We start from the raw sequence: 27,164 nt of genomic DNA, 5'->3' as shown, positions 1-27,164 counted from the left end.
TTTTGGTTCCTTTTAGTGACTGAGTCACTTTTAGTATAGTATATATATGAAGAGGCACAGTAAGAGTTAGAATATTTGTGTCCATTTCTATTAACACTCCATTATGTTTTTAACTTGTTTGTGATATGGATCCTTTTCACTCCTTCCATGCCATAATGAAAAAAATGTGGTGCCTTTGCTTGAAAAAAAAGTTTGCAAAATTTAAGTAATCAGTAATATATATGGGTAGATTTCAGGTCTAGTTACATGATGATTACTTATTAATAAACTACATTCGTTTTATAAACATCCTAACTATGCTGTGGCAAGGATGACCACTTTTCCCACATGACAAAAGTCGTTTCCCACATGACAAAAGAGATTTGGCAAGTACAGCGGAAAATGTGTGTTTGTACTATGAGGTGATATGGGCTTTCCTACCTATTTAGTGTAATGGTATCCAGTCACTTCTCTTTGGGGCATTAACGGCCATTAGATCATTGATTTCACTCTGATCCTTCAGTTCATATGTCTGAATTCCACCTTAATGAAAAATATACTGGAAAAGCAAGACAAAACTTTGAGTGATACAGCGAGACTTAAAAACAGGGTACCTTCACCAAGACAATGCACAGATTGATGTCATGAGAAAGAATATGTTCATTCCCTCCTGAAGCATACCATTTTTCTATTACACTGCTTGTGTTTTTTCATATAGGTAGCAGGAGCAGTGAGATTTGTTTTGTATTGCTTTTTTTATGAAATTTGAACAAATATGATTGTGGTTCTTCACTGACAGTTTAGTGCAACTCAACAGACTGCAGGATATACTCAGGAACTGATTGTTGATTTAAGTCCATATCAAATAAATCTAAAATTATCCTAAAATATCATTACCTTTCAAGGAGTTTTATGAAAGAATTGAAAAAGATAATGCAATATAAATGTAAACACAGCTCCAAATTAAAGCCCTTCATCTGAACTTTAAAATAAGGAGTTGTCTACCCATATTTCTGCACCATTTCATTCTTTCCCCAGAGAGGCACAAGATGTAAATTTATTATTTACAATATTTGCACAGAAGAGTTTGATGGAAGAGAGTATTTCTGCAGAAGGACCTTTTGCTGAATGGGAAAATGTATTTAGAATAACTACACATGCTAACTGAAGAACGGCAACGTCAGTAAGAAATACAGCTTGAAGTCACTACTCTGTTTTTGTGGGGCTTTGTTTTATTTTGTTTTTAAGAAAAGCTACACAAAGCTGAAAACTACTCATGGTGCAGATTGAAATAACAGCAGAAGAATGCATTTCAGCTGTTCAGAAAGCAGACAGAACATAAAACAAGTCTTTTCCCCACCACATGGTTTTTCAACCTGCCCCAGCAGGCCTCAGCTGCCTTTAAGGCTAGTTCCTCTCAGGTGAGCAATAGAGTAAATGAAGTTAATTACTCAGATATTCCCAAGAAATTGTGTGATCCATGTGTACCTACCCAAAAAGGTGGAAATGCTGGGCTTCTTTCCCTTGGCACCCATGAAGACCAGCTCAAGTCTTCATAGTGAAGGGGATGAAAAGAGAGACAAGATAGGGATTTGGCCATCAAGGGAACTAACAGTTCTACATCCAGACCAGACACCTCCTGCTTTCTGCAATTGAAATCTTAAACTCTGTCCTCAGCTGGTGCCCTCCAAATTTAGGAAATGATTGCACTACCTATTCCCCAGAACTCTTTGCATATATGTACATGCAGGCATGCTCACAGAATCAATGCTCTGTTTGAAGGGGAAAGCTGCCCTCTGTGTGTTTGTATCGTACACTCCTTGGTGTAAAACATTCCTCTTTTGTTACTTCGGTTTCGATTTTAAAATCACACTGACAATAATAACTTCCACTGGACCAAAACTGCCCAATCACAGATGGTGAGATATTTGATCCTCCTACGATTCCATTATGAATTTCATAACCAAGGCAGTTGATTTCCTTTCCTGAAGCTGTGGTGCCAGGAAGGATTTCCATCACAAATTTTAAGCCCAGTGAAACTTTTGGCATAATACTAGCACTGAGTATTTTAATACAATGTGTAAAATGGTGAAATAAAGTCACATATATTTTTATTACTTTAGGTGCCTTTTGTCAAGGATTGCTGATGTTTCCTCTCCATATCAATTTCTATCAGCAGAACTTTTGGCAAAATACCCTTCCACTCAAAAGTGTGCAGGAATTCGCACATAGGAAGTGTCATCAGAAAAAAGGACTAACCTTTCCAAGCATTCACTGTAGACAAACACTCCAGCAGAATTTGGAAAGGAGTATGTTATTATGTATTTGTGAAAGAAGAAAAGACAATATAATAAAACTCTTTTTTTTTTTCCCTCTGTTTTATTGAATTTTGATGTAGCATAGGAGATGATCATTTTCATCTCCTATGCAGTGCAGTACAAATTCATCTAACTTCCTTTCACCTGTCTTGCAACCATTCTATCACTAATCTAGAGATAGTGCATTTCCCTACTTAAACCAAGTACACTTTAAACAGCAGTAGAGAAGCCAGGGCCTTAGGAAAGCTAAACATCCTAATAGCACTTAGTAGACCAAGGTGGAAGGGTAGTGGCTTTATGATTGCTTTTCTTGGGATTCTCAGCTTCCTGTTTCAATTAGTTTGCACGCATTTGTCATAGCTGACTGAATAATTCTGATTACTTCAGCAGCAGACCTACTCTCATAAACATTTAATTATTTCAAACTTTATCACTAGCTTAGATGACTTCAGTCCATCAGTACAGACAAGATCTTATTCACTGTCTTTAAAAGCAGTTTCTCAGGCAGTAGAATCGATGGAGCAATATAAAGAGTAAATTCATTCTTCATTCAGCATCAGCTGGTTTGAACTATTCCCAATAGTTCCCTCTTTAATACAGATTTGAAATGTTAGAAGAGATACTCTATAGTCTGTTTCAGCTATAAAATCATATTTTCCTTCTCTAACCGAGTGTCTGCAATTTTTCTCTCATAGTGCTTAACCTTTGAAGTCAGGGGGTCATTTGGAAGCTCTCCAGCCTGAAATGTGAATGTCCATATTTAAAATACAGAAACTCTTTAAAAAGGTTGAAGGTATTTTTATTTGAAAGTTCAGTTTATAATGACTGTTGTCCATCAAGTTAGAACTACTTTCTCAACAGGGATCTTTATTGTTTCTTTCTTATTACATGGCATAACAATTCTTTGGTACTCATTTCCTGAAGAAGATTACTTTTCAGTATCAAACTTCGCCAACGGGTCTTTTTTGGACCAAAGTCTGCTAATCTGCATTGCAATTTAGTGGGGCAGCTTTCCAGGCATTACCGACTGCAGAGAAAGATCTGGTGTCTGTTCTACCATTTCTTTCTCTGCACATTTACTGCTGAACATGAATGTATACACTCTTCGCTGCACTTACCTACAAATCAGAGTTTCTTGCAATGAAAAACAAAACCAAGAGAAACTCGCCTGGTTTTGAGTTTCATTACAAAATCAAAACTCAGCCCATTTTTGTCTAAAAGTTTCCTAAGGTTCTCAAAGCCTTTGAAATAAACTGGGTGCACTTACGACTCAACTCGGCAGACTTATGGTGCCATATTGAAATAGACATTTGATAAAAAATTGTGCATCAAAGTTAGCTAGAGTTAAGGTGGCATTTTTAGATTCACCATCATGACATAAAAGCCCCAGTATATCATCAAAACTAAGGTAATTTCTTCCACGAATTGTGTTCCAAGACTGAATAAAAAGTCATGTTTGGCATTATAGCGTTTCTCACATATGGTATTGAAAATACTTTTCCCCACTGAAAAGTAATTTCAATTCAGTTATTTTCCAAAAAATACAAAAATAAAAAAATAAATCCACTTCCTAGAAATAGACACGCATTCAGATCAAAAGCATAAAACAGTTTTCAAAAATTAGTTACCTAACATCATTTTTGCCCCATATCATGTAGTAATCAGATGAAGTACTTCAGAAGTGATGCACAGAACTACGTTAAATATATGTGAGAGTAGATATGATATTTTTGGTTCCTGTGAACTTCGAGAAAAGGTGCAGAACATCTAAATGTGAATGCTAAATTTAAGAAAAACTAAGGCCATGTCTCCTTTGACCCAAGGGATGTTTACATATTTGTGAAAAAAGAAGCAGATCAGGTGGGAGATTCACAAATACAGTTTGAGATTTTTTTGTTTCTTTCTACAGATCATTATAGCCGTGTTTCATCAGCTTGCACAACATCTCATTTTACTTCTGTATACTAGAACAAATGTTGTGGATCAAGGTAGACAAGGGCATTGAGAATGAAATCTTGGATTTTCTAGATTTGATTTGAATCGTGTAGTTGTACATCACTGTGGAGGTCTGAATCTGGTGCTAAATGTGGCCTCTCCATATTTACACATTTAAATTTATCCTAAATTAAGCAATATCACAATTAATTGGGAGTGGGAAAATGGTAATGCTTGTAAGACTAGAAGATGGATCATTTTCATAAAATCTATCAGTAGGATGTATCATTCTTCTTGATAAGTCTTCATTAGAGATTCTTTCTTGAGCCAGAGTAACTCTCAATTACAGAAGTTTTATCAAAAACTGATATTTTCAAGTGAAAAAATCTCAGCTCATAGTATCTTTTTAATCACATAAATTTTAATTGTTTTTTTTTCTGAAGATTTCCAATCTGTTCTAATATTTTCCTCACTATATAAAGAAGCACTGCTGTGTGGTCTACAACTGCATAATCATAGTAAGACACTCAAATACAAAGTGGGAAGTGTTCAGTAAAAATCCTCTGGATAATTTTTTTCAGTATGGGTGTCCAGAGATTGATGTTAATTACAAAGCATTTTAGTCAGGATTATGAGATCGATGCATCTTTCACAATAACCAGGTGAAAATTATGATTTTTCATTTGCAAGCAAGAAATTAACATAGATTTCATATATTTTCCTCTCTATCTGATATTTCTATTTCATTCTGGAAAGAATATAAGAGATCAGTAAGTTTTGCCATTCATATAGTTATTTGTTTTCTGAAAAATTTATATATATTTTTGTAATAATAGTGTTCATCATAAAGGATTCAAATTGTGATTACTTTTTTTTTAGTCTTCTTCAACCAGTCAGTTCTTTGCTAGTTCCTTGTTTATTTCTAGAGCCATCAAATATATAATTGCATGATTATTATAATATATCTAATTTTTTCCTCTGTAACAGGCTGTTGACAAATAATTAAATAATTATTCTCTTTGTAACTGGAAGCACCTTTTATTTCAGTCATCCAGTTTTCCTTAATGAAAGGTAAAAGACAAATAGTTGAGAATTTCTTAGTCCCACTGGGAGAGTCATGAACAGTTGCTAAGAAAATTCTGCACACCTTTCAAAAGACCAGAGATAGTATTTGTAGGAATATGTCATCTGACCAATATTCAAAAGTTATAAGTATTTGTATTATCAAACAGTAGCACATGGAGTATAGTACTGGCCTTGTCTTTAAAACCTTTCCATATCACCTGCAAAAAAATAGAGTAAAAAAAATTAAATAGAAACAAAATTTGATACAGACTAATATCTTAGTCTGGAATCATGTATTTAACAGGTTACAGTTGTGGAAATTTCTTCCACTATACTGTAGATCACACTATTGGCACACTTCTGCAATAGTCTGCACACAGCCAAATCTGCAGCATAATGCTAAGCAAAGTCAGTGTTTTGCATCTAGGGTGACCCTGCAATGAGTCAAGAGAGACTTACATGAAACAGGGTGCATATCAAATTGATGGAGCAGCAATCAATAATCACCAAGTGAAAGGTGTTACAAGTATTTTTGTTGTTCAGACAAGTACAGAATTTGCTTTTTTGGAACACACAGGTTCTGGAAAGATTATGAAAATAGTTGGTTTTTTTATGTCTCAGATGCTCTAACATGTATAAGACTGTAGAGTTGATTTTAAACCAAAGTCCCCAAGAGAAACTCAGTTTCTGTGAGAAATCAGTCATTCCTATCTCTGACTTCTTTGACAACTGAAGCTGCCCAACTGTTCAGCCCTTCTCACTTTTTATTTTTGGATAGGACAAGTCTTTCTTAAGGAAATGACTGCACTTCTGATTCCTCTTCCTTCCATTATGACTTCTGTCAAGTGGGAACAGGAACAAAGCAATAGGCTTGTGTCCGTTTACTCAGGACTCACCTCTACAGTTGAAGATGTGTCATTGTTTTTTACTAGTCCTGCAGTGAATTTACCTAATTCAGGTACTTCCAAAACTGTTAATGGTACCTCACAAATCTGCCCACCAAAATCCTCATGAATGTCCACAAGAGAGATTTTCTTTTTTTTCAATGGCTCAAGAGTCCCTGTCTGTTTATAAACCTCTTATGCTGCTCAGCACTTTTGCATATGGTGAGCATGCTTCACCAACCTTGTCATGTCAACTCACAGCCCCTTGTTAACATATGGTCTTCTAAATGTAGATATTCATCTTCTTGACTTTCTTTAAAGCTACTAGTAAAAATAAAAAAAATAGAAAGACTCTAAATATGAAACAGATGTATCAGTGCACCTTGGGATGGATGTATTACAGAGACAAACCATCATCAGGCTCTTCAAAATCGGATTCTGTGGTTGTTTTTCTATCACCTGGTCATGTGGTGTGCACCTGTGCTCTGATGACTCTGCCACTGGCTTCAACACAAGAACTCACTGAGTCTGCAAATAGCATGATTTTTTAACCTCTCTTGCATGTTTTTTACTTTTTTTAATGTGCCTTGAGTTTTATGACTCTCAAGGCTTCTGTGTGCACTTATTGCATTGGGATCAAGCTTATTTTTTTCCCCAAATTTATAACTTTTAAATAAAAAAGAGGAGGAATATGCAGAAAGGCACTAGCAAAACAAAGCAAGAGAAGAGAAAAGATGTCAATATGTCCATCAGTATGAGATCCACAGGGAATGAGTCAATGTGCACTGTAAGTGGCACTGATTGCTGGCCTTCCAAATACCAGTGCAGAAATACACCTGTTCTTTCACCTGCGAAACATCTTCCCCTTGAGCATCTTCATTCTGGGCTGCAGAGCTTCCAGGAAAATGAATATTAGCCCTTGCACACCTGCACCCCAAGGATGGAGTGTGCTTGGCAACTGTTTGAGCATCTCATATCCCAGACAAACTGTAGGAATACCTGCCTAAAGCTGTTGAGGGAGACTCAGTCTGGTAGGAAGACTCAAAGAGGCTTTAAAGTTCACCAATAGCACAGTGACAAAGTCACACTGCTCGTCTTTAAAAAGATGTAAGCCTGAAGGTGGTTGCTGGCCTGACTTTGGAGCATTTGCTTTGGGAATAGGTGTGTGTACCTCAGCTAGCTCTCCCTGTGGGTTTGGAGGTTTACAGTTTACAGGATCACAATGCCAGCCCAGCCTCACTGGGGACTCCTGCAGAGAGAAAGGCCAAGGCTGGATGTGAAGAAAGCAACCCAAACCAAACAACAGTCAAAGAGCTGAGGATGGTGTATCCACTTCCCACAGTGTTGTTTGGTTTGAGTCCCAGGAACCCAAACATTTTGAAAGCACAAACAACTGAGGGGATATTTAGCACTGGCTTCACTATAGTTGTATCCCAACTATAGTTAGGATACACTGAAATTTAGCATGAGATAAAGATTTTTTTCCCCCACAGGACAAGTAATATCTTACACTCTTCATCATCCTTACTCTGACTCTGAGGGGAAAAAAAAAGCAGAATTTCTGGATTTCTATGACACTATTGAGTTAGTGCAGCTGAGAGTTGTTACCAACAGGATCTGGAGTTCTCCATCAGTTCCTAGTGAAACTGCACCACAATGGACATTAACCGGTATTGTAGTCACTCACACGAAGTACAGTAGCAAAGGCTCCAGATTTTATCACATGGTGAGATTAGGCTCACATAGTTTATTTCTAATAGTTAAGCTTGCTTTCTAATAGTTAATTATTTAAATTTTTACTGTAACAAAAAAAAAAAAAAAAGGAAAAAATCTGCTCCATGCACTTAATAACCTAATAGGGACACATAGAAAACTCCTTTTGCAAGGTACAGCTGGTGCTGTGTTTATGAATTCTTGCAATGTATCAACATGTCAAGTGCGAGCCAGCTTCCTTTTGTGAGACACATTGTGTACTAAATTAAACTTCAACTCGAGGTACCTTTACAGCGGCAGTGAGGAGCCAAACACAGCACTTCATAAAGAGCTAGGGCTTATTGGAGAGGGGAAGCTTACTCATACGGAAACAAAGATGCTGGAACACTAATTTTTACTTGATTAAAGCAAAGGCATTTGTGATTTAGAAGAGGAGTCAGCAACATTAATCTTTGAAAAGTAGAGCACAGAAATCTCACAACACAGCAAGGAGATCAGGTCTCCAGGCTGACATGATCCACATGCTTAGTCAGGCAGGCTGCTACACTATCCAGAATGAGGATGGCTTATACAGAAAAGGTGTGCACAGATTATACCCTGCTCTCCCACATGATTTACCTCTGATAATTGTAAGAGAATCTGAAGTAATTTCAGTTTGTTCTGTTCTTGATGGAAACATTCAGTAAAGGAAACAACTTTGGTCTTCCTTGAGGCAAGTTACTTACGCAAACACCAACTGCCAAGGCAGTGCTGCACTTGATTTACAAGAGGTACTGCCATACCTACTGTATCAGTCTTAAATAACATTCAGTTTTGCAATTTTTCATTCTGGCGCATTGTCTTACTGTATTTTTAATACATTTTCCTTCCTCATATTGTCATTGCAACTCCTCAAACAATAGATCGGTCCTTATTTATATGAGTATATTATGATTTTAAAAAGCAACAGTTTGGATGTTGCTAGTTTGGTTTTGTTTTGCATTAAGATTTCTCCAGAAAAATGATTTTAAGACTTTACATTAAAAAGCACCTCATTTGATTCAGATATTTTTCTGAATCACAGGACAGACAGACAGGACGAGAACTTTCTATTTTCATTCACTTTCATAAGTTGTATGTCACATTTTGGGGTGGGATTCCCAAACTATGAAGTGTGCTCTATTAGCATCAGCAGGACTGAAGCACAAAGTATCTCTTAGGATCTAGGTCTTAAATGACAAATGATTTACCATAAAGTTCAGAACTGGTCTGATGATTAGAATCCCCTGGGAATTCCATAAAGGAAAAATACCTCATTTCTTTAGACCTTCTTTCGTTAGACTTTATTTAGGTGTGTACATGAACTGTGAAATGATTATACAGGCATTCAGAAAAATATCAGTTTAAAGACAGTCCAAAAGCAGTGGTTCAAAGTACTCCAAAAGGCAGAAGAAAACAGATGATTGACTTTTCCTCTCTGTTTTTTCTTGCAGTATGTTCTTCCCTGTAGCATGTTCTCTTTCCACAGAAATCATAAAATCCCCTTCTCTATTCCTTGTTCAGAACTGTGACAGAATTGAGTTCCTTCCTTAACTGCCATTAATTTGTGGGGGGTTTTTTTCATGAGTGGAAGAGAGTGAGAGAGGGAGGAAGAGTGCACTTGTGTCTGTGTTATAGAAGAGGAGAAAGAGCAGAAAGACTCTGATCAGAAATGCCTGCAATCAGTGATAGTTCACAGAAGCTACGCTGAAATGCTGCTCTGGATTATACTTAGGTTGTGGATAAGGTTCAACATTGAACTGAGGTTAACAGGTCTGGGTTATTGTGCTTAAATTTTGAGACACCCTTTGTGAAATTGTAGCCCCCAGTAATGGCAATCAAATTGTAGCCCAGGGAGTGGGTTAAGGTCTTGCTGTAATTCCAGCAAGATGACTAGGTTCTGAATAAGATTTGGGATGTGAACACATTTCATAGGGAACACCTACATTAGTATGGGAGTTCTCCAATAGCTCAATTCATGTTTGAATTATGTGATGTTTATGTTTGTTGTCAAAATCTATTGACATGGGAGGGGTAGAGGAAGGAAGGAAGAGAACTCACTGTTTTATTAGCTTACTTCTTTCTATCCCCATCTCAGAGTGCAGGGTAAGGGGGGGGGGGGGGAGGCTGATGTGGTTTTTGGATTATTATTTGTGGCTGAAAGAAGGGTTGTTATGTTTAGATTATGAATGGAAGGGGATACAGTGAGTTACAAATGTGGCAGTTCAGGGAGGAAGCAATTTTGAAGAGTTAGGAGATCCTAACCTGCCTCACCAAAGAAATATTTGCTTTCTTTTTAACATGTAACAAAAACTTTCCCCTTGGGTCAATTCCGTTAGCAAGCCAAAATCTAACTTCATTATTTACTAGCTGGCTCTGAGAAGAGATGACAGGCTGCAATCTCATCTTCAACCTTTCCAGGTAAGGCAACGGATGAGATGGCAAAACTGCTCATAAAAATGCAGGGGACATTTTTTAAAGGAAACTTACAACTTACTACTTTCTGTCACCCACCTCTGTCTCCTTTTCCATAATATAAGAGGGACTTTGGCAGCATTACAGAGTTAGAGCATAGCTGCAAGAGTAAAATCCTTGCAGGTTGTTTCTGTGATAAGAACATTTTGGGTAAGTTTTGTGGCACCTGTAGTTGCCTCTGACCCTTCAATTCCCCTTTTAGATTTCACCCATTTTTCAGGGAATATTTGTCAGTGGAGATAAAGGTTCAACTGAGCACAGGATTTTAAATATTGCATGAATATACTCATTATAAATGCTTTGACATGAAAACATGGCTCACAATTGCTTTTTCATTATTTGAAATCTTGGAAAAAAACTGTCATCCTGCAGAAAGAAACAGCTTGGTGATGTTATTCTGATGATGCTATAAAACTAGGTGATACTTGCATACCAGGGCAATGAGACAATTCCTGGCATGAATATCCAGTGAAGACTGGTTGCTTTGTGCTCTCTCAGAACGGAAATAAGAGCCTTGTGGCTTGGTGTATGATCCCAGTCTAGGATGTTCCCTAATGCAGTGAAAGACCCTGAGGTCATTCTCCAGCTTCTTCCATTAAATAGAAAAGACAAGAAAACTGTGTAATGTAGGATGATTCCTTCTTCCTTTCCATGTTCTCAGTCTCTTGGAAGAAACAAAATCTTGGCTCTCTTCTTCTTTGTTCTGAAGACAACTGTACTTTGCGCTGATGCACTACCAAGGCTGGACAGCAGGGTTACCCATATTTAGCCATCACAACTGCTTGTGACCATGACTCAAGAAAGAAGAAAACTATAGTGAAGAACAAATCTAAGTCCCAGTCCTACCCATCTGATATGACATAAAATTTAAAAAATGTAACTAAGTTCCTTTCCTTTTTTTATTACAAAGCACCATGTATTAATTAAGTAATGATGAAAGGACTGAACAAGTACGAAATCTGTTTTCATGAATGTTTGAAGAGATCAGTATTAAACATCTGCTCAGTGCCAATATACACTAAATACCTCCTTTTGTAGAGAGCACTTGTAAGCTGTTTCATTGAAATAAAGTCATTGTGAAAATCAAATGTTCTTATGGTTTCATTATTTACACATACTTTGTTGAAAACTTATGCAAGAACAGGGATTTGGCATGTAATAACAAAACTTTATCATTCTTATTTATTATATCTACAACACATATGTATCCAGAGTGTTTTCATTAGTGTAGACATCTGCCTGTTGACATTCAACTTATATTACACAGAACCTACCTACTAAAAACTCATTTGGTTGGATGCGTAAAATGTATTTGCAAAGTTTGTATTCTCAAGCAGTGTGGATTTTATATGAAATGTTTCCCACAGCCATTTCAATTGCAACTGCCCAAATTCAACTTTTGCAACGTGTGTTTTTTCTTACAAGGTGATACTGACTTCCAGGACCCTGAGCTGTTTATACTGAGCTCCAGTATTCTGCTATATTTTTAATTTTCACCAACTCAAGCACAAGTTAGGGCATTTTGGAAGTGCTGTGTCTTGCTGTTTTCCTTCTGAAATTGTCTATATATGGTGGACAGATCTGTCATAAGCAGGTAACAAACAAATTCATTTTGAAAAACAGAATTCCCACCAGTTGTGCAAGTGACTCACCAAGAATAGCTTCTCTTTTATTTGTGATGTCTGTCTCATCTCATTAAACTTCTAGTTATCACAGAATCACAGAATCACAGAATTGTGTGTAGTTATGAGTTTAGAGGCAAATGTCAGTAAATCTCCTACCTAGTGAAAAGTAGACTGATGTTTCATGTCAATAAAACAACTATCAGTATTATTCACTCAGATTTCTACAAATATCATTGTATTATTAAAAACTGCATTTTAAAAAGACTTACTTTTTACCACTTATGTAGGCTGTGCTAGATTCCCTGTTTTGTTTCGCTCTGTCTTTTTCGAGGGTCTGGAGATCTCTGTTACACCTGAATACAACTTTCCTGTCCTGTCCTGCTCTGATCCAAAATAGTGAAACCAGTGCATCTAGCTACACTGGATTTCAAGCAGCATACTTTACAATAGTGTCTGGATTTCAATACAAGGGGAAAAAAAAAAAAAAAAAAAAAAAAAAAAAAAAAAAGCATATACATTAAGTTAAAAACATATGAAAGGAATGTATGCCTGTATACCACAGTCAAAGCCCATCTGAGACCTTCATCTTGACTTTTTCTGTGAAATACACAGCTGCCATTCGTTCTCTCAATACTCATCTTTCTTATATTTTTATTTTACATATACTTACTTCTCTTTATGTCCCAGAATAGTATTCTCATATAATTAATGCTGTACAATAGCATCTTATATCACTTGAAAGCAACTCTACCAGATTTGTACTGATATACTTTGGACCTAAACACGCCCTGTTCTCATCCACACCTGGAGATATAATTTCCCTCTACAGGTTTTTATCCTAACAGGACTCTCACTCTGAGGAAACACCTACCTCAAAGTCTCCATCCTTAGATAGTTCACTGATAACAGTATCAGGCAAGTAAGGTCTCCTGAGCCATATCATACATTATTCTCCAGATGGCCTCAAATTTAATTTGAATATGTCACAAAGTCCACAAACAAGAGAATCTCCATTATTTAGAAAAAAAAGCATCAATGCACAGATTATTATTCTACTAGGAAAGCTAACACATAGCTGAAGCCATTCATGGTGTTTCTGTTCAGCGCCAAAAATAATTACAGGAGCACTGTAGACCTGCTGTCCTTGATAGCTGTCCTGGTTTTGAACAGGACTTGTCACAGGTTAGACCCTGTAGTATTGTACTTGTTACCACTGCCAGGTAAAGAACAACACACTGAACACAACTCTTGCAGTCCAAGTATCCAAACACTTTTTTATCCATCTCTTTGTGCACCCATTCCAGTTGCAATGTTCCAGTTTGGATAGAAAAATATTGTAGAAGACAGTTTTGAAAAGCTTACTTAAGTAAACAAGGTAAACAACATTTGTCCATAGAACAGATCATTTTATCCTAGAATAGAATAGAATAGTTCCACTGGAAGAAACCCTCGAAAATTATTCAGCCCAACTGCCCAATCTCTCTGGGGCTCACCAAAAGTTAAACTGTATTGTTGAGGGCATTGTCCATATGCCTCCTGAACACTGACAGGCACTGGGCATCAGACAGCTCTCTATGAAGCCTACCCCAGAGGCAGACCACCTTCACATCACAGAAATGTTTCCCATTTCCCAGCCTGACTCTCCACTGGCAGCTCTGTGCTGTTCCTGTTCTGCCATCAGTTCCCAGGAGCAGAGCCCAGTACCACCACTGCTTCCCATCCTCAGGGAGCAGCAGGGGGCACTGAGGTCCTCTCAGCCTCCTCCAGACTGAGTTAAACGGAGTGTCCTCAGCCTCTTGTCACAGGACACGTGCCTTCCTATCTTGTTGGCAGCTGTGTTGTTCTCCTCTGGGTGCTTTCAAAGACCCTAACCTATTTATATGGTGGAAAAAAGAACTATACACAATATTCAGTGTGAAACTGTTCCAATGCTAAACACAGTGGAGAGTAAATTTTGACTGGCTGTTCTGTTTTAATGCATCCCACAATGTGGTTTGCCTTGTGGCTGCCAGGGCACGCTGCTGGCTCATTCTGAGGCCACTGGCACCAGCACCCCTAGGTTCCTTCCTGCTGAGCTGCTCTCCAGCCACCTATCTCCAAGTCCTGTGTTAGTCCATCCTAACTGCAGCACTCTGAATTTTCCTTTGCTGAACTTCACGTCACAACTGAAAAAGAGCCCCACTCTAGATCCCTCTACAACATTTCTCATTTCACCAGGAGAACAACAGCATCTTCCAGTTCAGTATCACCAGCAAACTTGTTGAGGGTGCTCTTCACTCCTGCACCCATATCACTGACTGAAATCTCGAAAAGTACAGGCCCTAGAATTAAGTTCTTGGGAACAACTCAGAGCACATCTGCCAGTCAGATGTAGCCACATTTGAGATCTTCAGTTCAGCCAGTTCATCACTGAGCACAGCGTGAACCTGTTCATCTCACAGTAGAACAATTTGTCCAGAAGGATGCTGTGGGAGGTAGCACTAAAAGCCCTATTGAAATCCAGAAAGATTGTTCTAGAAGACAGATCAGGCATGTTTCTTCTTTTGCAAATCCATGCTCCCACCCACTCTCTCCTTTCTCAGAGGATTGCCACTTTTGATATTGAAGTTGGTTCTCAATCATTGGCATGTGTTGTGTAAAGATTTTCTTGTAAAGCTTCATAGCCATAGATGAACCTTCCAATCTCTCTCAGTGATAAAACCAGCAGAGGTTCAAAAGTTCTTGGATGTTGGAGCCATGCCTTTATACTGCTCTTTACTACATGCAGTACAATGTAACCTGTTCCAGTTAAAGATCTGGTACTGGGTTAACAGAGACAGTAAGTGGTAATGTAAGTCTTGCTGAATTTCCAGTTTATGAGTGCATGGAGCTCAAAACTGCCTGAAGGGAAAAAAAGAAAAGAAAAAAAAAGAAAAGAAAAGAAGAAATCCCCTGAAATAAATGGTTCAATAAACACATTTGTTTACTGCCTTCATTTCTTTCACATGAGCTAAGGAAACACTTTGCATCAATGTGATGGTTTGCAACAGAACATCAATTCATACTAAATTACAGTGCAATTCCTGTGTTACCTTACACCCACAGCAAAATTACCTTTTGAGTGCATGGTCTGAGCAATGTGACATCTATGAACAGAAGACAAAGTAATATGCAGCATTAGAACAAATCTTTGTGGTGTCAATTTGTCAGGAACCTGCAGTAACTTGTACGACTTGTAGCTTTACATGTTTGAACTGCTGCATCCAAAAGAACCTCAACACTCATTGTCTCTACTCTGCTATAGAGTATATGCTGTTTTCAGTATGTCAGCAGTGCATAAGTTTCTAACCAGATTGTATCTGATAACACGGCTTTCTGATTGCCCTGTACATCAGCTTTTTTTTAAATCCCTTTCAAACCCCGCTTCTATGACTGCATTCATAGCCCAAGTTATCCCAGCTACAGCAAGCAGGATAACATGGATTTACATTAATCTGAGATATACTCAGCAGAACATAAGCTGGAGATTTAGATTCTGTTTGGTTCCAAAATTTTGGGGACCCAGTTGGAGTTACAGCTTACATGCAGAACACTGCAAAATAGTGTTTTACCTATATTTTAATAGCAAATCTAATACTTTCATATTTCTTTAAATCCTTTTCATTAAGCTAAATGTTTCATGCCAAGCTTCCTTCAGGTTCACATTTCAGATATCCCATTTGAAGCTTCTGTACAGAAAGGCACACTGACTAACAAATGAAATACCTTAATACACTTCATCTGTAGCTGCACCCCAGGAACTGGCCTTGTACTGCTGCACAATAACGTGAGGTATCTGAACGAGGCTCCAATCTGCCAGTGCCAAGAAAAAAACACATTTCCAATGAGGGGAAAATCATCAAGTTACAAGCATTGAATGGGCTAACAAGCAACCTGCAGAAAGGCAAAAATGCAGTTTAACAAAGGAAGGTTATGTCTGAGTTGAAATCATCTAGAAACATGGGGAAAAAGAAAAAATTACACTGTTCTTTCTCTGTGTCATCATCAAATGTCTCTCCCTTACATAAACGCACACACACAGGCACACATACCCCTTCAGTTCCTTTCCCTTATGTTCTGAGTGCAGCCACTAGTAATGGCAGAAGCATATGAGGAAGCCAGTTGACTTCTTGACCCCCAAGTCATTTTGTAGATGTCACAAGGACGCCAAATGTGAAGCAGAAGGCTGTCAAAGATGAGCTGGGGCTAAAAGCAAGACTATAAGCTGTAATACAAAGCAGAAGGAGCCTCTGGAGAACAATCAGTCTTCCTAAGAAGTCTTGTGAACTGCTTTTTAGTATCAGGTGCATCATCTTGAGAAACCATTGTACATTCCAAGTAAAATTAGTTTAATGTTCCCACATAAAAAGGACCACAGCCAGGTGGAGGATTGGGATAGAACTCACAGTGTGGAACTAAAAAGTTCTGTATGCTGCTAGAAAAAATTTATGTGGAAATTTAATACAGATACATTTCATATGTAAATCACAGCTACTTATTAAAGTGGGTATGAAAAGGACGATTTCATGAGTGCTAAAAACCTCTACACGTTAACCTTTTAGATAGGAATGCTTGCTCTCACTGGGGAAATTTTACAGGTAGTGGGAAGCAGGTAGCTGCACTTTTTCCCAGTGTTCTCACGGTCATGACAGGATTTTGGTGTTTTTGAGGGAGTGCGGGGTTCTATTCCTAGTGATGTTAACTAGGAAAGGATCATGTGCTAGCTTAGTTAATCTTTCTGTGAATAAAATACCATGCACACCATAATACTAAGAACACTGTATAGGAGAGGCAACTGAGTTAGTGAGCATTACTAAAACTAGAGTGACTGAGTATTAAGTCACTGAGTTTGGCCAAATATGTGTGATCTGTTCACTGTGATCAAGGTGTTTTGAAACATCATTGTAAACCTGCATCCACTTAAGTACCTACTGTGAGAGTCATACACAACCTATCCTGAGGTTATTTGGGTGGGTTTTGTTTGTTTGTTTGTTTGTTGTTTATTCCATTACTATCTATAGTCCTTTTTTTTTTGGAGGCTAATACATTGATATCATTGCAGTGCTCCAAATGACTTTGGGAGAAAAAATGGGAGAAACATAAGATATATACCTATGCTGAAAAGTATACATAATGATAATGGATTTAATTTTGCCTAACAATTGTATTTACAGTTTCAAAACATAACAAGCCATGTCAAGATAGGGCTTTTCTGCTCATTTGCTCATGACGAGTGGTTACCACATGTTGGTTACCCACTGCACCATGACCAAGCTCACGAGTGCTGTAAGTGTCAATGTTATGTTACAAGCCATGTGTTTCAGTTCTGTTACAGCAGAAATGCTATTAGAGCCTTGTTAAGTATGGTATGTCACGAGCTACAGTGCTAGGAAGCATTTAGGAGGCGTGTCCAGTCAGTTGATTCAATGTGAAAAGTGCAACATGGATTAAACATAACTTTTTCTCTGGCAGTTTAACTAAATGCTTGGGGTCTTCTAGTTAACCTGCTTGACTGAAAGATAATGCTGCCAGGTCAAGTCATTCTACAGACAATCTTCTTCCTTGTTCCTGTCTAAAGCTAATGTATAAGGCTATTATAAATGATTCCATTATTACTCCAATGTGAAAGAGGGGGATTTATTTACTTGGCATTTATCAATGCAGCAGGATAAAGAATAGCCTATCTAGCAACTGCAGGAGGTCCCAGAATGCATTTACTAGATTCTGTTTTCTAAAATCATCATTTATGACATCTCATGGCTCAGACAATGCCTGATGAAAGCTTAATCCAGAATTTGTAAGACTACAGAATATGTCACAGGCAGAAATGGAAGATAGGTATGAGCACGTAGAATACAGATTTACTTCTTTCATGCTTCATCACTGTAATACAAAACAAGTTCATAAAATATATTCAGCTTATTCAGTAACAAGGCAGTGCTTTTATGCGAAAGCTTATAATTTTAAAATATTAGGACAGTTTTCTTAAATTAGAAACATATTTCTATGGGCTTCCCAAGTGGAAGAATTCTACCAAATCTATAGCGGAATAGCTGTCATACAGTAACTATTTCAGTTCAGTTGGGCTCCTCTGGAGCATTTATTTCATATAAACACCTTATCCAAAATAAAAGTTGTCTTATTTCAGAAGAATGATTTTCCTCTCTCAGCAGGAGAAAGAATTAACTAATTCCAGAGAAGATGGGAAGTACAGAGTGGGTAAGCTCCTCCCTACAGGTCCAGAAGTAAACTGTTGGGCCTTGATGTGTCCCATGTCAAAGGCTAACCACAACTGAGTGGTGTGTTAAGGACTGCTAGGACACTCGACTTGGAAAACAAAGATTTTAATGTGGCCACATCACACTTGCACATGACGTTTGTTTTAAAAAGTTACATGCCTTAAAACGATTGCATATCTTAAGAGGTTCTAATGGGCCACATCTGTCCAGGCAAACAAAAAAGTCATTCTGCTTTGGGGTCCTACTGTCCAGGTAAGGAGTGACTGTAATTACATATGGCTATTGCTGCTGACCACATAGTAACTATCAAATTTGTTTCCATTGCAAGTGCACCAGCAGATCTTCTTTCAGAATGAACTTTTGAATAGCTCTGATACAATCTCTGTTGGAAAAAGAGCAAAAAAACAGTGTTTTCTTTGGGCTACACCTGTGAACACCTAAATCCGTTTGCAAACCTCAACAAATGTTGCATGACTCAAGAGCTATTTCTTAAGCTAGTGAAGTGTGATTTTGCAGTTTAAGTTCCTATTCTGCAGCACAAATATTTCTAAATCTTAGTCAAAGTGCTGTGAAAGGGACACATACAGCAGGCTTCTTTTTCTGTAGTGTAATGCCTGTGTACCTACACAGAAGACCTGAGCAAAAATTTGCTAATGTAGTCAGAGCTCTATGAAAGCCAGTGCTGGTGGCCAGGGCTTTAGGTAATACCATGTTCTCCAACTCTTGCGCAGGAAAATGCTATGCTCCCACAGATTTTACATAGCTCTAGCCAAACCATCACACAAGTGATGAGGACAGCTGGGTACCAGAACCTGAATCCAAAGACCTAGTTCCACACAGCTCTACACTGCAACTCACTGCAGCTCTGTGAATACAGCCAGTGCCAGTGTCACCCTCTATGACAGCAAATAAACCCCCTTTAAGTCTTGTCATACAGGGGTTGAAGCTCAACACGTGCCTGATGCTATGCTGGAAGGGCAGGTTCTGTCTGCCTTGCAGTCTGTGCATGCTGCTGGGGAATTTGATGCTGCTGGCTCGCACACGCTAAGGATCTTCACTTATTAGCTGACAGGGTGAGTGTTTTTTCTTCTTGAGGATCAAAAAGCAATGGCAGGAAGTACTGAGTATAAATAAAGGTGATGGCAATAGGAAGGAATAATTCTGATGGGGAATTCAGGCCAGGTGCCTGTGTTACAACTCTAAAAGGAGCATTGCTGTAGCTGCAGTGCTACAGGGCTGCAGGGCAAGATTTCCAGGAAGGTATTGTCTTTTATTAGACCAACTAGGCAGCCAGGGTTTCGAGACTTCAGAATCAAGAAGTCAATAGAGTGTCCATGAGAGGCCAGAAACTCCTCTTTTTCTCCTCTTCTGCCCCCCTCTCATTTTCACAGTGACTGCTAAATACAAAAACCAGGGTAGACTGCTAAATGACAGCCAGAGCTTGTGAACTGGGGAAAAAAAAAAAAAAACAAGCTATAGTTTATTCCTTGATGCAAAGGAAATGGTGTTACTATAATTTGCAAGAAAAACGATGCATATAATGTTTTCTATACATCATGAACACACTAATGCTTAGCTGTATAAACTGTGCAGTAATAAATTATTTTAAATTATTTTAAAGTTATTCTACTGCCAGATTTTACAGCAGGCTGCTTCAACAGCAGACTCTCTTTCCCATATTTACTGTCTTCAACTTAGTTGCCTTCTCTGAATTGTCTGTCATCAAAATACCTATCAAATGATACAATCAGCAAGGCCGGTAAAACTCAGATGACTTTGAGACAGAAATCAGTCGGGAACTTTAAGCTATTCTTGTCTCCTAAAGTGGCCTTGTCTGTATTTTCCTAAATAGTGAGATAAAACATTGTTTCCTTTTCATTTCTCTACATGCGTTCAGTACAACAAGTGATTTCTATATCATGAACACGGTTGTGTGTTTGCAAGCATATCATTAGAGAATTTGGTGCAAATGTGGATGAATACATGGATAAAAACAAACTTTTACAACAGACTGTGTACACTCAACTACAAATTTTCTTGAATACTGTATAATTTAGTCACCAATAATTTTAAAATAAAACTTAGTTTTCACTTCCTTGAATCTATTTTAAACTCCTACATTTAATTATTTTTATTCTGTTTCTCTGTGTGCAAATGTGAAAGTACATGTGTATTTGACAAGCCATTGTTTTATTATCTACAAGCATTTTATTATATCTTATACAACACTTATTTAAACAATTAAAAGAACAGTAATTATTGTAAAAGTCAACAGTTTCCATTAAATTTAATCTTTTCAACATTAACCTTAAGATGATAAAAAATTGAACCATTCAGGCTTTCTTAATTTTAAAAGTGTACCCAAATGCTATTGGGTTAAATTCTCTTTAAGAGAATTTAAGCAGAAGTATAAATGGAATGCACAAACTACAGTACCACTACAAATGCATCCACACACAGAGATCTCACATTGCAAGAAGTTTACTGAAGTTAGAAAATACTCTGTCTGAAAGCAGAAAGAACAGGTTAAATGAAACTAAAATGCGGCTAAATGCAATTATGGTCCCCCAGCCAAGGAGTCTAAACGAAGACATTCATAATGTTTACACTTCTTGCTAAGTGCAATTTCTTTCTTCCCTGATTTTCATTCAAGAATGCCTTAGCACAACTAACACTCAATTCTTTCTCTGAATCTATGGCTATGTGAAGTAGTCTACTATCAGTGTGGGGGCATTTGCATGACAGGGCTTCAAAAGGAGCAGGAGCTGATTCTCCTGGAGTAGATTTCCCACTAGTGGAGACTGCAAACTGTGTTCATACAAAGCTGAAGCACTGCAAAATTCTAAAAGGGGATACAATAATATTATGGGTGATCAGGAATTTTAACATTAGACAAGGTTGGAAATAAGAAACTTTGGCTTTGTTGAGGTTAATGATCTTCATTTACACAAACAAAGTTGAGTTAGTTTCTTCACCTGAAAAGCATTGAGACTGTCTTTGATTACAGTATTATGTGTCTCTTCATATTACCCTCATAACCTGTTTAATGTGACTAAATTTCATTACAGCTCAAAGGTTCTGACTGGCAGGGTCTGTACATTGACTCACATTCTTTCAAGAGCCACATATTATACGGCCGATAGTGTAACTGTAGTTACTAAGCAACAAAAACAATTAATAAATTTTAAAATACTGGATAAAAATAGAGAGAGACTGGGAGCAAAATGTACAATTACCTGGCAGCGACCAAATAATGAAACCCAATGGGAGTCCCAGGAAGAGTGTATCCAGTAAAAAAAAAAAAGCCAAACTTGAACAGCTGGTGAAATATGGTGGTTCCCAGTTTTTTTTACTGCTTCTTTTAAGAAGTTCCAGTTTTTTTTGCAGATAGGTTCTATCAAACTTCTAACCATATTATGGGGCAAAATACCTCAAAGAACTGCAGAACTGTTGCATTTAGGGACAAGTTTATAGCCAAGAATCTAGATAAGAATTCCTTCAAATGTATCAGAAGTTTAGGATCCTATACATAGCCATCCAGACCCAAATTATGTTTCTGGCCATCACTGCTATAACATACTGAAACAAAACCTCATCTGAAGACTCTCTGTCTTAATCCCAGTTCTGAATTTTGTTGTTTGGTCTATCATTTTTCAAATGTAGCTGCAAATGTTTGTGTCAAGTCCCTGCTGCCTTTTCCCTTCTCTCTTTTTAATAAATCACCATTACATTTTACTTAACCATACATAAAATTTTTCTATGGGGAGAAATGTCTTTGTTTTTCACTTCTTTATATCACAGAGGAAGGCAAAACCTGTGTTACAATTTTAAATCAATTTTTTATATCAATTTATGTAATGGAAAAAAAATATATTAGGTCAAAATCATTCTCAGTTTAAACAAAGAATCCATTTTCAGAAATTGCCATAACAACTGGGGGGAAAAAAAAGTCAAGAAGTATGGGTGAAAAGTCTTGTGTATTTGGTTTGTTATTTACATCTTAGTTTTTATTACTTTTTATTACCTTTAAAATAAGTTGCTACATAATCTTCCCAAATGTTACTTATGTTAGAGCTAATAAGATTTTTGTTGTGAAAACTAACATTTATCCACGGAAATGCAACTGGTATGAATCTAAGTTCTGCTCTTTCCAACGTCCGTCTCTGTTTGTCATGACCAGTTCTTCAGAAACTCTTCTGTGAACATCAAGGATGACTTAAGTAAAGCTGGTCGATTTAGCAGAGAGACAGTCTAGAAACTGGTCTACTGCCTGGCTGTGCAGGTGGAATGTGTACACAGTTTGGTGATAAAGGTGGGCAACTGACAACAGTAAGAGGAAAGGCAGAAGCTTCTTACACTGCTTCAGCTAGAAGCACATCTCTCCATCTTCTTGATTTTTTCTTTGTGTGTGTGTGTGTGTGTGTGTGTGTGTGGTTTTTAAACAGGTACAAAAGAATTTGCTGGATAAGGGCCTTAAAGAACCAACATGTGTTCCCTATCTACTTTCATGTAGTCTCAAAATAACATGATTTTCCAGTTTCTGTGCTAACACTTTTTTACCTAAAACTGATAATCATCCCAGTTTCCCTACCCAGGATTTTAGTCCCTTAAGCTTCAGTTTAGTAACATTTTGGAGGATCAATTGGATATAAACCCCGTTATTTTCTGTTTAAATTCCCATTCCAATAAATAAAGCTTTTAGGCTTAAGTCTACATAACTCTCTTTTGAAACTCTAAGCCAGAGTCGAGAATCTTAAGAAAAAAATAATCTACTTTGTGGATGTTTTCAGTGTTGTGATCTCAAAAAAAATCATGTTGGGGTTAGAACCACAGAGATGGAAGCAGATGTTGCAATTTCAATAAAAGGCTTTCTTGGAAAGCAAAATAACATATTTTTTGTAGCCTTAAAACCCTACAGACTTTACTTAACTAATAGTTTTCATTTAAAAGTATTAGCAGTGAGACAATAGGGCACTGCGGCCTTATCCCCACCTAATTTCACATTCTGTACAAATTATTTTAAGCTTCCTCAGATCCCTTCATATGATACAGCTATTCAATAAACCACAAACCAATTTTAGTTACTCTGAATGTGAAGTCATACTTCTGTACTTCAGTATCCAGGCTGCTGCCCCAAGTTTGCATATTTGTATTGTACCTTTCTGCTCTTAGGCAGATTTAAGAGTTGTTATCCTAGACTCATAATAATTGCAAGAAAATCCAGTTCCATCTGTTTCTGCCAACATATGGAAATTAAATGAGAATATCAACTGAAAACGGCACTTGCTCAACATCAAGTACACGCCAGCTATTGTGTTTGTTGTAGAAACTTGTGGTGAAGCAGACAGAGAAGTCAGTAAACTGCCTGTCTGGTAAGAAATCCGGGTGCTGATCTTGTTCATGCCAGTCTGTCAGTTGTCAGTTGATAGATCTTGGCTTAATACAGCTATTTCCGTCACTTACAGATGATGTGTTGCTGACTTAGGTCTGGTTCACCCTGCACTGCTTAATATGAAGAAAGATTTTCACTGCACCAAGACAGATAAGGTTTTGTTGGAAAAATGAGCTTCAAATCTGGAGAGGTATAAGGAATATGCAGAACATAACTTCAGGGCTGGGAGGAGAATAAGATTACTGTTTTTATTCACTGCTAAATAACAACTCTTAAATACTTTTCATTCATAATCAAGTCATTACATCCCCTTGAGAAAGTACAATTATTATACTATATTACCACTATTCAGTTTTGCAATGGGTTAGAAAAATGTCAACTATATTAAAAACACACATGGAAAGAGAGAAGTGAGTTGTCTCTCAAGTGCTCTGGCAGTTCTACCTCCCTCTGTATGGACCTCTGCTAAACAAAAATTCTCCACTACAAATATGTCCACTGGAGGATCAGCTTATTTTGGATCCCTCCTGTTTTGTGATCCTTATTTGACAACTTCAAACCTGTCTGAGGCTTGCTTTGTAGAAGTGTTAGAAATGCTGCCTTTTTTTCTTGCATACACTATTTTAAAGCCTTTAAAATCCAAGGACTTTTGAATAGGTAAATGGTGCTTAGGAAAAGGTATACAGCACTGAAGGATGTAGGCAGACAAACAAAAGAGGTTGGCTTAAGCAGGTTGGTAGCAGTCAGGGCTACCATCTCTCTAAGATACTCTATAGCACACAAACTGATCACATGCCCACTCCTAATCTATTTCTGATTTTTAATATTTCTAATATTTTACACATGCAAAATGAGATAAGACCAGAATGAGTATTTGGGGGATAATGGCTACCTTTCAAGTAGATCCCCTGAATTACTGAATTGAGTTTCTTTGATTCCATGTTTTTCCCTGTTGTTGCACAAGAACTGAGAGATTTTATTCCACAGCTGATACCCATGAAACCAAGCTGGGAAAACCCTATCAAGTACAAACTGCAATGACTGACTTGTTTACATCTTTCTCTTCCTGAACCAGTTAATAAAGTGGCTCAGGAAAGTTCATTATAAAAACGTGAAAAAGATAAAAGTGCCTGGCTTCTGAAAGATATCGTTTCCAGTCTCTTGCAGGTACATGTATCATCTCCCTTCAGAAGAGCAACAAAGCTGTTAAATCTGCATTACCTTGTTCTCTGAGCGAGCAGAGCATGGGTGTAAGTGCAGCAGACCAGTGGCCTGAGGCAGTGTCCCAGAAGAACGCCTGATGAGCTTTGCCAATTTGATTCTGCCAATGCTGTCTTGGTGAGGCTTTTGCACACCTCTGCACAGCAATGCCATTCATGAATGCTCCCTTAAGTTATTTCCATTTTCCTTCCCCTCCTCCTTCCACGCTCTCTTAATTGTGATAAAAAGCCTGAGGCTTTAAGAACACTTAACTGTAATACAATTTTTCATAGCTCAAGTTACATGCTAAGTAAGTGTTTTATATACCCTGTTTGAAAGCCCAGACAAGCTCTTTGTAGGAAGGTAAATAATACTTAAAGCCCTCATCACAATCGTCATCCATCTCTGCTCTGTGATTTAATTTAATACCGATTATCAGGTGTTTTATTTTTAACAATTCATGTGGTGTTTGGCTGCCAGAAATCTGTATTCATTTCTAGGGAATGAGGAATTAGGCAAACCTAACATTCTGGATTACATATCACAGTCTAAAGCTGCTTTTAAGATGTTATTGTCTTTTCAAAGAAGAAAAAATTTTGAAGGCCTTATACTTAAGGAAAATTCCATATCATATTATCTGCATTTCATCTCCATCCAGGTTCTCACCCCATTCCCCTCAAATGTAGGGGTACTGAAAAAGAACAATCTTGAAGAATTTTTTCTCATTTGATGATTTTACATTCGAGATTTTTCTGCTGTACAACCTCGAAGCCTTTTCTCTGTCTCTCCACAAGAGCTACATGCTCTCCACAGACAAAGGAGTCATCTTCCTGTTGCCAAAGGGTTTGCACATGATAAAAAAAAATAATAAAAATTTAAAAAACAAAAAACTGAGGCAGAAGAAATGAGCTCCAGGAGCAAAATATAGCAAAGTAACAAATGCAGAGCCTCGCATGTTTGCTTTTTTTTTTTTTTTCCCCAGCCTTTTTCTTATATTTAAAAGGGAAAAATTATTTTTTCACTCTCCTACAATGCCAACATAAGTTAGCTGTCCTGTCTGCCGCACCCACGGCAAACTTTACCCTTCACATCCACTTCCTTGCCTAGTCTTCTCAAGACTTTCCTCTCCTTCCTTAGTTTCTATTTAAATAAATCAGTAAAAAAAATGTTGCAAGATAAGTGGAAGACGTAGTCCTGTGTGAGAGAGTGAAATGTGTTGTTTTGCACTCTTTTCTGCTGTGTGCATCTCACATTTCATCCAGCACACCCATAGCAGTGGGACAGTGCGGCTTTCCACCAGTGCAGCACCTGTCCTGTTATGTGTCTGCAGCCCTGGTACGTGCCTGCAAGCAGCGCATGCAAGTAGGGAAAACAGCATGCGTGGCATCTGTGACAAATAGCACACGATGCTCTGCAAACTGTTCATTTCCCACTCCCCCGCCAAAGCAGGTTTCTTCTTCTCAGCTGTGTCCTGAGTGCGGGTAAATATCTATGGGATGGGTGGGGAACTCCCTGAATGATTTTGAGTGTGTAGGCTTCCTGTTGTAAAAATGACCTGTGTTAAAGCAAAGAAAAAACGCAAAAGCACAACTTTGTAAGAACAGGAGACTGAGATGTAAAAACAGGAATGCCAGTTTCTTTTTATCCAGGCAATTTTTGATTAATTTCATAATGTTAAACTTCTTGCTGTGCTGCCTTTTTAGATTTAGCCTGCATGACCCAGCAGCTGTTTCCCTTGGCTCAGGGCATTTATGACTTTATTTTGGACAAATCTTTAACATTTTCGTTTGATTTTTCCCAACTCCATTTTGTGCCTCAAAATTTGTTTTAAATTTGACGGTCATTTTTTTCCCCATTCTTACCCTTCTTACAGCTGTAGATTTTGGAACCCAACAACTGTGGTGTTCCTCTCCTCAGCCAACAGCCTGTTTTACAAGGTAAAGACAAAAAAAAAAAAAAAAAAAAAAAAAAAAAAGGAAGGTGTTTGAGAGCAAAAGAGAAGCAAAACAGGAAAACAGGAAAGGAAGGCAGAAAGAAACAAGGAGGAGAGGTCATTTTACTGGATCTACTCAGAACAAGCTAAAATCTAACACTATATAAAGACTGAAGTACACAGTAGACTAAAAGTATTCAATAAACATTTACTGTGAATGGAGGCATTAGAAAAGGCTTAGGTCCTGCCTGAATTCCCATGAAATTTATAAATATTTCTTTCATTTGTTCTCCATTTACAATTAGTTGCGGTCAAGCTGATCAAAGACAGAAGAGGCCTGTTGCATGTGAACCAGCATCCTTCACAATGA

At 37.7% G+C, this 27,164-nt stretch overlaps 1 long non-coding RNA gene across 1 annotated transcript; it reads right to left on the bottom strand.

Annotated features, from left to right (window-relative positions):
* Window positions 1-9,136: 9,136 nt before the first annotated feature.
* Window positions 9,137-25,028, bottom strand: LOC125686763 (uncharacterized). The gene is made up of 3 exons (XR_007373891.1): window positions 24,883-25,028; window positions 15,757-15,924; window positions 9,137-14,892 (listed from the first exon to the last, which is right to left on the bottom strand). It is a non-coding gene; the product is annotated as an uncharacterized LOC125686763 (long non-coding RNA).
* Window positions 25,029-27,164: the final 2,136 nt, after the last annotated feature.

The sequence above is a fragment of the Lagopus muta genome, chromosome Z (assembly GCF_023343835.1).
Source record: "Lagopus muta isolate bLagMut1 chromosome Z, bLagMut1 primary, whole genome shotgun sequence".
Lineage (NCBI taxonomy): Eukaryota > Metazoa > Chordata > Aves > Galliformes > Phasianidae > Lagopus > Lagopus muta.
This window is presented reverse-complemented; position numbering and strand designations above follow the sequence as displayed.